Source organism: Arachis ipaensis, chromosome B06 (assembly GCF_000816755.2).
Source record: "Arachis ipaensis cultivar K30076 chromosome B06, Araip1.1, whole genome shotgun sequence".
Lineage (NCBI taxonomy): Eukaryota > Viridiplantae > Streptophyta > Magnoliopsida > Fabales > Fabaceae > Arachis > Arachis ipaensis.
In genome coordinates, this window is record NC_029790.2 from 81,724,213 (window position 1) to 81,737,080 (window position 12,868).

The following is a 12,868-nucleotide window of genomic DNA, read 5'->3' on the forward strand; positions in this document are numbered from 1 at the left end:
AAACCTCTTGGCAAGTAATTGAAGGCTAAGGCTACCTATCCTAATCATTGACCACAAACATATGATGATTATGAAGAGTTAATCCTACTTAGTCAACCTTACATCGAAGATAAGTCAAAAAGTCATAGTTAATTTCAATCCCTAAGTCCTATGTCAACACTAAGGGGTCACATAGAGTCAAGAAAAACCAAATCAACTAACTATTCTAATATATCAAACAAGAATGGACATCAATGACTCAAGGATCACCAAAGTCAACAATTTCAAGCCAAGAGTGGAGAAAAACTAAGTGAAAATTAAGCCAAGCATTTTATCAAACACTTGGTGTGCATGAAAATAAAATAATATTAAAATGCAATAAAGTAAATTCTAAAGCTACCAAAACAAGAAAATGACAATGACAACTAAAGAAAACAATAAATGACATGGAAACATAAAATTGCATTAATTAGAATTAAAATGACAAAAGTATTCATAACATGAAAATGAAATAAAAGAGAAAACAACAAAAGAGATGAAGAAGATAAGGACAAGAAATCATAGAAACATAAATGAAACTGCACTAAAACAAGAATTAAAGTGCTGAAATTAAAAGAAAACTAAGCTAAAAACCCTAATTCTAGAGAGAGGGGGAAGCTTCTCTCTCTAGAAACTAAGAAAAAACATCATAAAAACTAAACCTAATTTCCCCCCTCCCCCCTGTTTCCACTTGAATTGGGGTTGAAATAGCTTCAGAAATGAGTTGGACTGGGTTTTAGAGGCCCAGAATTTGCCCCCAACGATTTGCAATTAATGAGCTGACGTAACTCGGGTCACGCGTATGCGTGGGTCATGCGTACGCGTCATTTGCACAAAAATCCATCCACACATATGCGTGGGTCACGCGTACACGTCGCTCACAAATGTTCATTGTGCGTACGCACACGTGCTGAAACTTCCAAACTCCATTTCTTCATGGTTTCTTCCCTTTTGCATGCTCTTTCCTCACTTCTTCAACCCATGCTTGCCTTGAAAACCTGAAATCACTTAGCAAACACATCAAGGCATCATACGGAATTAAAGTGGATAAAATTTAGCAATTATAAGGCCTAAAAAGTATGTTTTCACTTTCAAGCACAATTTAGGAAGAAATCATGAAACTATGCTATTTCAATGAATAAGTGCAAGAAGAGTTGATGAAATCCACCCAAATAGAGCAAATAAATATCATCAAATGTGGATTCATCAAGACGTCCCTTCCTAAGTCACCATCCAATACAACATTCAAGTGGGTAAAACTCTTATCCCTAAGCTTTACTTTCCCACTCAAATATGGTTTGCTTGAGACGGATGGGCAACTTAGAGCTCTTTGTGGAGTTAAGAGCAAGAGAGAATTGGTTAATGGGTGAAAATGCCAATCAAGGTTCCTTATGGTTGGAAACTCAAAGTCTAAGTGCAATGGTTGGTTTAGGGTCTAGGAAGATGCTTTGGTGTTTACTTGAAAATTTGGATCACTTGCCACCCAAATGGAATTGTCTTGATCAACTTGAAGATGGGTGTAGAAATAAGATTTGGGATATAGGAATATGTGAAGATCAACTTTGGGAGCCCTTAGCTTGTGTGGAACTTCATCAAAGCTTGGTGCTATTGATTTTGAATTTTGGAGCTTATTAGAAGTCCAAGCATTGGTGGAAGTTCAAGGAAGAGTACAAGCACAAGCCACCTTGACAAAGAGCCTCTCTATAAGTCCAACTTAAGGACAATAAATAAAAGTGCTAGGTGGGAGACACCCCACCATGGTAAACTCTTTCCATTCTCTTGTATATATATATAATGAATGAATTGAGTTGCCATTGTAGGTAGTTTTTCTTATTTTCTATACTCTTGTACAAATTGCTTTGATTGCTAGGTTGCTTATTAGATTCATATTTTGATTAGAATAGTTATTTTTGAATTGCATCTTGCTTGAAGTACAATTTTTGTTTGCATTGTCTTTGAAAAAAATTTCAAAAACTAAAAGATTTTTAGTTAGATTTGAATTTTGGTTAGTTTAGAGTGTTTACAGGTTAGGAGAGTGTTTAATTCTATTTTAGGCTTCTTTAAAAAAAGGGGGGGAGCTCCACGCGTGAGCGTGGACGACGCGCACGCGTCGTATGCTGATGTTGGAACTCCTGGTACAAAAACTAGAGAGTTGTGCTGGAGTTGTGCAGTTTTTGTGCGAAGAGCACAATTTACGACCACGCGTACGCGTGGGGGACGCTTACGCGTCACTTGCCCTTCCTGCTTTTCACGCGCACACGTGGCCCTTGCGCGCGCATTGCTTTCGCGCTCTGTTTCTGCCCTCTTTTTTTTTCTTTTCTTTTCTCCTTTTTCTTCTTTCTTCTTTCTTCTCTCTCCTTTCTTCTTCTATTTTCTTTCCTTCTCCCATTTCTTTTATTTCTCTTCTTTTTACTTCTCTCAACATTTTTTTTTCAATCATTTTTCTCCACTTCTCCTTCTCCCTCTTTTTAAATTTTCACTTCTTATTTTTCTCATCTTTTATTTTCTTTTGTTCATCACATTTGCATACTTTCATTCATTACATTTTAACTTGGTTTTGTAGGTTGTTTTTATTTTATTTTCCAAGTTTGCTATTTCTTTCATTGGTGTTGAATGTTCTTACTTAACTGTTGAATATTTCTTAGATCATTTTGGTGCTTCTTGACTTATTTGATATTGATTGGGTGGTAAAATTTTTGGGTCAATGCTTAATTTTTTATAATGTGCATTGATATGAACTCATATTGTCTTTCATGACCCACTCTTTCTTGTTTGAACTTGATACTCAACATGCTCTTCATGGCATTTACTTATGCTTTGACTTTACTCTTGCATCAAGTAGTGGTTGATATGTCTTAGCTTATATTATTAGTTACACTAACGTTAACACTAACGTGGAATGGGAGTAACTTGCAAAGTTAATGAGAAAAGTAATTGCCAATAACGCTCTCGAAGCCATCATTGCCCACGTTAAGAGTCACGTTAACTAAGTTAACGTGAACTCTAACGTGGAAGAAAGGAAATGGAGCCAACGTTAGTGACACTTAACATTATCACTAACGTTGGACCAAGCTCATAAGTGGCCACGTTAGTTGCCACGTTAACTTAGTTAACGTGGCCTCTAACGTTAAGAAGTAAAGGGGGACGCCAACGTTAGTGTCATTCAACTTTCTCACTAACGTTGGCCAAGTCACAAGAAGCCATGTTAACTCCCACGTTAACCTAGTTAACGTGGAAGCTAACGTGAGAAAACTAGGTGGTCGACAACGTTAGTGACACCAAACATTGTCACTAACGTTGGAAGGAGCCAACACAAGCCACAATGAGCCACATTAACTCCCACGTTAACTTAGTTAACGTGGAAGCTAACGTGAAGAGAGGGATGATGAGCCAACGTTAGTGACATTCAATTTTGTCACTAACGTTGGAGATGGCTAGCACAGCCACGTTAGAAGCCACGTTAACCTAGTTAACGTGGACTCTAACATGGGAGCTAAGGGGTACATTAGAACGTTAGTGACAATGTTAAGTGTCACTAATGTTCTCGAAGGTTGGCAAGCCTACGTTAAAAGAGCCACGTTAACTAAGTTAACGTGGACTCCAACGATGGGAAGGGGAAGGCTTCTCAACGTTATTGGGAAAGTTGAGTCCCAATAACGTGCGCGAAGGACAAAGAGGCAACGTTAGTGGCAACGTTTGTGCCACTAACGTTGAGGTTAACGTGGCTCTTACTTGGGTGAGGAACGTTAGTGAAAAAGTTGAATGTCATTAACGTTCTCGAACCCATATTTTCACTGAACGTTAACACCACTAACGCCCTGAGCTAAAGTCTCTGCCCACTTCACAATTTCTCTCTGCAAGTAAAGCCAAGCCCAATGAAGAAGATAACTGCTTCAAACTCAAGATCCAAAAGCCCAGACCCAAAACTTGAAGAGCCAACTAGAAGAGTAGTATATATAGGAGTAGCTTTAAATTATTTACAGAGTTGGAAATTATAGGGAGCCTCTGGGCATAGAACTACTCTCTATATTTACTTCCTCTGCACTTCTAGTTTTCATTATGTATTCTCCATCTTTGTTTTTATTTTCCAGAGCTATGAATAACTAAACCCTTTTCATTGGGTTAGGGAACTCTGTTGTAATTTGATGGATCAATACTAGTTTTCATTATTCTTCTTCTATCTTTTCTCTTGATTTTACTTGAAAGCTTTCGATCTTCATCCAATTGGGTAGTTATCTTGGAAAAGAAGCTATTCATACTTGGATCTCTTCTGAACCTTGAAAGAGGAATGAAGAGTGAACTCCCCATTCCTGATCTTACCCATTCTCTTTAATTTCAGTCATTTACTTTTATGAGCAATTTTCCCATTCCCATTTAAGATTCTGCAATTTACTTTCCGTCATTTACATTCAGCTTTTTATTTCTAGCATTTACTTTGCTATTATTTACTTTCCCGCCATTTAATTTTCTGCAATTCTCAACTCAAATTCTGATTAGCTCAACTAGAATATTCCTCTAATTAAAGTTGCTTGATCAATCAATCCTTGTGGGATTCGACCTCACTCTATTGTGAGTTTTTACTTGACGACAAATTCGGTACACTTGCCGAAGAAAATTTGTTATGAGACAAGTTTTTCGTGCATCAAGTTTATGGCACCGTTGCCGGGGATTGATTGTGCATCAACAATGATTAAATTGGAGGATAACTAGATTGAGCATTTTATTTTTGTTTGATTCAATTTTCTAGTTGAGTCATTTACTTTCTGTTTTAGTTAATTTCTTCCCTTCCCCCACTTTTTCTTTGTTATTTACCATTCATTTCACTAACCCACTAACTGTTTGAGATATTGCATCACTCACACTAATAGTAATTCTGACAGATATACTTTCTGCACCTATTCCCTTTGCTTGTACTTGTTGGTTGTATGACAGGGAGAAGAAGCGGGGCTTCAACTTCCTTTGATTCTGAACTTGAGAGAACCTTCCTTAGACTAAGGAGGGAGGCAAGAGAAAAATGTGTAGTTGGTGCTGAAGAAGAGGAGGAACACTTTGAGGAATACTTTGAACCAAACATAGAAGAAAACATGGAAAACCATCATGAAGAAGAGACTCACAACCATGGCGGAAGAGGTCGAGCAAATCATGCTGGGGAGGATAGAAGAGTTCTAGGCTCTTACATCAATCCAAACCCAGGAAACTGTGGAAGTAGCATTCAAAAGCTAACCATCTATGCCAACAATTTTGAACTAAAACTACAGCTTATCACCCTTGTTCAGAACAACTGTTTGTTCGGAGGAAGTGTCCAAGAAGACCCCAATCAACATCTAACCACCTTCCTGAGAATATGTGACACAATGAAGTCTAATGGTGTTCATCCTGATGCCTATAGACTGCTCTTATTTTCATTCTCACTCAAGGATAAGGCAGCCAAGTGGCTGGAGTCTTTCCCAAAGGAGAGCTTGACAACTTGGGAAGATGTGGTGAACAAATTCTTAGCAAGATTTTACCCCCCTCAACGAATCAATAGGCTGAGAGCTGAGGTCCAAACTTTCAGGCAACAAGATGGTGAGACTCTGTATGAAGCATGGGAGAGGTTTAAGGACCTAACAAGGAGGTGTCCACCTGACATGTTCAATGAATGGGTGCAGCTGCACATTTTCTATGAAGGGCTCTCTTATGAGTCAAAGAAGGCCGTAGACCATTCATCCGGAAGTTCTTTGAACAAGAAGAAGACTATTGAGGAGGCCATAGATGTCATTGAAACTGTAGAAGAGAATGACTACTTCTATGCTTTCGAAAGAGGGAACACTAGAGGAGTGATGGAGCTAAACAATGTAGATGCTCTGCTGGCTCAGAACAAGCTCATTACCCAGCAGCTGGCTGACCTCACCAAGAAGATGGAGAGGAACCAAGTACCAGTAATCACCACTTCATCAACAAACCAGGAAGGAGTGAATGAAGAAACAGAGGGTAGACAGGAGCAAGCCAACTACATTGGGAATTCACCTAGGCAAAACCATGATCCATACTCCAAGACCTACAACCCTGGATGGAGGAATCACCCAAACTTTGGGTGGAGAAATCAACAAGACCAAAGCCTTGATCAAAGACGCCCAAATCCCAACAATGCAAGCCACCAACACTTCACATCTAGACCATATCAACACCCCAATAACAACACCTCTCCACATCCACATCAAAACCAAAATAACTTACCTCATCCTTCCACCTCTAATCATGATCTACAATCGTTTGATGATAGACTCTCAAGGATTGAGAATCTACTTGAAGGCATAGGAAAGGAGATTCAAGACAACAAGGTGTTCAAGGAGGAAGTGCGAGCCAGTTTCAAGAATCAGGGAGACACAATCAAGAGGTTGGAATCTCAAGTTGGGTATCTCTCTGAGCAAATTCCCAAACCCACAGATGGATTTCCAAGTGACACAGAGAAGAATCCGAGAGGTGAAACAAAGAAAGTAAGATGGGAAGATTGCAAGATGGTCACTATAAGTGATAAGGAGACTAAGGACAAGCCAAGCAAGCTGTCAGAACAACCTGAAGATACCTCAGTAGAGAAGAAGAAAAAAGATCATCAAGAACCAGAAATCTCACAACAGAAGCTGCTGAGACTCTATGCACCTTTTCCCCAACTGCTCAATGGTGCTGTGGAGAAGAGAATATACTCAAGGTTTCTAGATTTTTTTGCATCTCTGCATGTCAACATACCATTCATCAAGACTATTCAACAAATGCCTGCATACATCAAGTATATGAAGGAGCTGCTTCCCAGGAAAAGCTCACTCAAGGGAGGCCAAACTATAGTGATGAACAAGGAGTGCAATTCCCTCATTCAACCACAGTTGCCTACAAAAAAAAAAGATCCAGGGAGTTTTTATGTCCCCTGTGCCATAGGAGAAATAATGTTTGATAGAGCACTCTGTGATTTAGGAGCAAGCATCAACTTAATGCCCTTATCCCTGGTGAAGAGGCTGCAGATCAATGAGATATTGCCCACAGATGTAGTCATCAGCCTGGCTGACAAAACTCAAAAACAAGCAATAGGGGTGGTGGAAAACATGTTGTTAAAGGTTAGGAAATACTTTCTTCCCACAGACTTTGTCATCTTGGACATGGAAGAGAGTCACACTCACCCAATCATATTGGGAAGACCATTCCTAGTTACAGCCAGAGCACTCATAGATGTGGAGCGAGGGGAGCTAATATTGAGGATCCATGATGAACGACTCAGCTTTAACGTCTTCAAACTCTCACAAGAAACAGACCAAGAAAACAAAGAACCAAGCAATGATCATAATGAGATGCTGACAGAGGAAGCAAGCACTGAAGCACAACCAGCCCATCTGGGAAAGCCCTTGGTTGATGAACAAGGAAATAAGCAGTTGTCACAACTCAAGGAAAAGCTGGAGGAACCTAAACCACCAGAGACATGTGAAGACAACAACAAAATTCCCATAGAAGAAGAAGTCACCAAGAGCAAGGCAACATCAAAAGGGACAAAGAAGAAGGTACTAAGGGGGTGGAGGAATAAGAAGATCCCTACAGAAGACTTCTCTCCAAGAGATAAAGTGATCTCAGCTTACTTCCCAGATATCCCCCTAATCTCCCCACTGTACCATCTCAATTACCTAAGGTCTTCACTATCAACAGAGTTCTCTCCTTGGAACATGTAGAGATCATTGATACAACCAATGGATATAAGTTCATGGCAAGAGGGGAGGACTTGAAGCATTACCAACCACCCTGAAGAGGGAGAAACGTCAAGCTAGTGATGCTAAAGAAGCATGAATAAACAAAATCTTTTCTTCTTTTTATTATTCTAGCCGAAAAGTTTAAATTGTTTTTTTTTATGATGATTAATTCTTCCTTTTCTTCTTTTATCTTTTTAGGAAAAGGAGAGGCACTGATGAGCGGATAATTTATACGCTTTTTGGCATTGTTTTTAGTATGTTTTTAGTAGAATCTAGTTACTTTTAGGGATGTTTTCATTAGTTTTTATGTTAAATTCACATTTCTGGACTTTACTATGAGTTTGTGTATTTTTCTGTGATTTCAGGTATTTTCTGGCTGAAATTGCGGGACTTGAGCAAAAATCAGATTCAGAGGTTGAAGAAGGACTGCTGATGCTGTTGGATTCTGACCTCCCTGGACTCAAAATGGCTTTTCTGGAGCTACAAAACTCAAAATGGCGTGCTTCCAATTGCGTTGGAAATTCGACATCCAGGGCTTTCCAGCAATATATAATAGTTCATACTTTGGCCAAGTTTAGATGACGTAAAAGGGTGTTGAACGCCAGTTCTACGCTGCTGTCTGGAGTTAAACGCCAGAAACACGTCACAAGCCAGAGTTGAACGCCAGAAATACGTTACAAACTGGCGTTCAACTCCAAGAATGACCTCTGCACGTGTAACACTCAAGCTCAGCCCAAGCACACACCAAGTGGGCCCCGGAAGTGCATTTAGGCATCAATTACTTACTTCTGTAAACCCCAGTAGCTAGTTTATTATAAATAGGACTTTTTACTATTGTATTAGACATCTTTGGAAGATCCGGGATTGTATTTTTGATCCTGTGATCTTGTTTTGGGGGCTGGCCATTCGGCCATGCCTGGACCTTTCATTTATGTATTTTCATACGGTAGAGTTTCTACACTCCATAGATTAAGGTGTGGAGCTCTGCTGTTCCTCAAAGATTAATGCAAAGTACTACTGTTTTTCTATTTAATTCAACTTATTCCGCTTCTAAGATATTCATTCGCACTTCAACCTGAATGTTATGAACGTGACAATCATCATCATTCCCCATGAACGCGTGCCTGACAACCACTTCCGTTCTACCTTAGATTGAATGAGTATCTCTTGGATCTCTTAATCAGAATCTTCGTGGTATAAGCTAGATTGATGGCGGCATTCATGAGAGTCCGGAAAGTCTAAACCTTGTCTGTGGTATTCCGAGTAGGACTCTGGGATTGAATGACTGTGACAAACTTCAAACTCGCGAGTGCTGGGCGTAGTGACAGACACAAAAGGAGGGTGAATCCTATTCCAGTATGATCGAGAACCTCAGATGATTAGCCGTGCTGTGACAGAGCATTTGGACCATTTTCACAAGAGGATGGGATGCAGCCATTGGCAAGGGTGATGCCTCCATACGATTAGCCATGCAGTGACAGCGCATCGGACCATTTTCCAGAGAGGATTAAAAGTAGCCATTGACAACGGTGCTGTCCTTACATAAAGCCAGCCATTGAAAGGAGTAAGACTGATTGGATGAAGATAGCAGGAAAGCAGAGGTTCAGAGGAACGAAAGCATCTTTATACACTTATCTGAAATTTTCACCAATGATATACATAAGTGTTTCTATCCTTACTTTATGTTTATTTTGTTATTAAATTTCGAAAACTCCATAACTATTTTATATCCGCCTGACTGAGATTTACAAGGTGACCATAGCTTGCTTCATACCAACAATCTCTGTGGGATCGACCCTTACTCACGTAAGGTTTATTACTTGGATGACCCAGTGCACTTACTGGTTAGTTGTATCAAAGTTGTGAATGAAAAACGATTTATTAAGACGTGCGTACAGAGTTTCTGGCACCGTTACCTGAGATCACAATTTCGTGCACCAAGTTTTTGGCGCCGTTGCCGGGGATTGTTCAAGTTTGGACAACTGACGGTTCATCTTGTTGCTCAGATTAGGTAATTTTCTTTTTGTTTTGTTTTCAAAAATTTCTCCTTTGTTTTCGAAAAAAAATTTAAAATAAAAATGTTTTCAAAAATATATTTTTCTTCAGAATTTTTAAGAATGAATTCTAGTGTTTCATGAAACATGTTGAAGCCTGGCTGGCTGTAAAGCCATGTCTAATTCTTTTGAATAGGGTATGTCAGGCGTGTCATGTCTAAGTTACATACTAAAGCTTGGCTGGCTATTAAGCCATGCCTGACCCTTTGATTGGAGCTTTAGACTAAAGAGCATAAGATTCCTGGAATTCATATTAAAAATTTTGGAATCCTTATTTTTCTTTTTCAAAATAATTTTCGAAAAAAAAATTTAAAAGAAAATACAAAAAAAAATCATAAAATCATAAAAATCAAAAATATTTCATGTTTCTTGTTTGATTCTTGAGTCAAGTTGAAAGTTTGGTGTCAATTGCATATTCATCTTGTATTTTTCGAAAAATTCATGCATTCATAGTGTTCTTCATGATCTTCAAGTTATTCTTGGTAAATCTTCTTGTTTGTTCTTGATGTTTTCTTGTTTTGCATCTTTTCTTGTTTTACATGTGCATTTTTGCATTCATAGTGTCTGAACATGAAAGATCTCTAAGTTTGGTGTCTTGCATGTTTTCTTTGCATCAAAAATTTTTCAAAAATATGTTCTTGATGTTCATCATGATCTTCATAGTGTTCTTGGTGTTCATCTTGACATTCATAGCATTCTTGCATGCATTCATTGTTTTGATCTAAAATTTCCATGCATTGAGCATTTTTAGTATTTTTCTCTCTCATCATAAAAATTTAAAAATCAAAAAAAAAATATCTTCCCCTTTTTCTTCTCATAAATTCGAAAATTTGAGTTGACTTTTTAAAATTTAGTTGTTTTTTATGAGTCAAATCAAATTTTCAATTTAAAAATCTTATCTTTTTCAAAATCTTTTTCAAAAATCAAATCTTTTTCATTTTTCTTATTTATTTTCGAAAATTATAAAAATCTTTTTCAAAAATCTTTTTCTTATCTTTATCTCCTAATTTTCGAAAATAACATCATCAATTAATGTTTTGATTCAAAAATTTCAAGTTTGTTACTTTCTTGTTAAGAAAGATTCAAACTTTGAGTTCTAGAATCATATCTTGTGATTTTTTGTGAATCAAGTCATTAATTGTGATTTTAAAAATCAAATCTTTTTCAAAACTAATTTCAATCATATCTTTTCAAAAATATCTCCTTATCTTATCTTTTTCAAAATTTGATTTTAAAATATCTTTTCTAACTTCTTATCTTCTTATCTTTTTAAAAAACTGATTTTCAAAATTTGTTTCAACTAACTAACTAACTTTTTGTTTGTTTTTTATCTTTTTCAAAACTACCTAACTAACTCTCTCTCTCTAATTTTCGAAAATATCTTCCCTCTTTTTCAAAATTTCTTTTTAATTAACTAATTATTTTAATCTTATTCCTAATTTTCGAAAAAAATTACTAACCTTTTTCAAAAACTATTTTCGAAAATCACTAACTCTTTTTCAAAAATTATTTTCGAAAATTCTCTCTCTCTCTTATCTCCTTCTATTTATTTATTCATCTACTAACACTTCATCTCACCCAAATTCGAACCCCCTCTTCCATCTGTGTTAGAATTTTTTCTTCTTCTTTTTTTCTACTCACACAGGGACCTCTATACTGTGGTAAAAAGGACCCCTATTATTATTATTTTTCTGTCCCTCTTTTTCATATGAGCAGGAGCAAGGACAAGAACATTCTTGTTGAAGCAGATCCAGAACCTGAAAGGACTCTGAAGAGGAAACTAAGAGAAGCTAAATTACAACAATCCAGCAAGCACCTTTCAGAAATTTTCGAATAGGAAGAGGAGATGGCAGCCGAAAATAATAATAATGCAAGGAGGATGCTTGGTGACTTTACTGCACCTAATTCCAATTTACATGGAAGAAGCATCTCCATTCTTGCCATTGGAGCAAACAATTTTGAGCTTAAACCTCAATTAGTTTCTCTGATGCAGCAGAACTGCAAGTTTCATGGACCTCCATCTGAAGATCCCTTTCAGTTCTTAACTAAATTCTTGCAGATATGTGATACTGTTAAGACTAATGGAGTAGATCCTGAAGTCTACAGGCTCATGCTTTTCCCTTTTGCTGTAAGAGACAGAGGTAGAGTATGGTTGGAATCTCAACCTAAGGATAGTCTGAAATCTTGGGATAAGCTGGTCAAGGCTTTCTTAGCCAAGTTCTTTCCTCCTCAAAAGCTGAGTAAGCTTAGAGTGGATGTTCAAACCTTCAGACAGAAAGAAGGTGAATCCCTCTATGAAGCTTGAGAGAGATACAAAGGACTGACCAAAAAGTGTCCTTCTGACATGCTTTCAGAATGGACCATCCTAGACATATTCTATGATGGTCTGTCTGAATTAGCCAAAATGTCATTGGATACCTCTGCAGGTGGATCCATTCACCTAAAAAAAATGCCTGCAGAAGCTCAAGAACTCATCGACATGGTTGCTAATAACCAGTTCATGTACACTTCTGAAAGGAATCCTGTGAATATTAGGACGCCTATGAAGAAGGGAGTTCTTGAAATTGATACTCTGAATGCTATATTGGCTCAGAATAAAATATTGACTCAGCAAGTCAATATGATTTCTCAAAGTCTGAATGGAATGCAAGCTGCATCCAACAGTACTCAAGAGGCATCTTCTGAAGAAGAAGCTTATGATCCTGAGAACCCTGCAATAGCAGAGGTAAATTACATGGGTGAACCTTATGAAAACACCTATAACTCATCATGGAGAAATCACCCAAATCTCTCATGGAAGGATCAACAAAAGCCTCAACAAGGCTTTAATAATGGTGAAAGAAACAGGTTTAACAATAGTAAACCTTTTCCATCATCCACTCAGCAACAGACAGAGAACTCTGAACAAAATACCTCTAATTTAGCAAACTTAGTCTCTGATCTATCTAAGGCCACTGTGAGTTTCATGAATGAAACAAGGTCATCCATTAGAAATTTGGAGGCACAAGTGGGCCAGCTGAGTAAAAGGATCACTGAACTCCCTCCTAGTACTCTCCCAAGCAATACAGAAGAAAATCCAAAAGGAGA

At 37.8% G+C, this 12,868-nt stretch overlaps 1 long non-coding RNA gene across 1 annotated transcript in view; it reads left to right on the plus strand.

The window, feature by feature from the left end:
* The window catches only part of LOC110263369, a 28,318-nt gene continuing 15,694 nt past the window's right edge, over window positions 245–12,868 (plus strand). The window contains exons 1-2 of the long non-coding RNA XR_002348899.1: window positions 245–274; window positions 12,623–12,628. This is a non-coding gene — a long non-coding RNA (uncharacterized LOC110263369). The remainder of the gene's footprint in view (window positions 275–12,622; window positions 12,629–12,868) is intronic.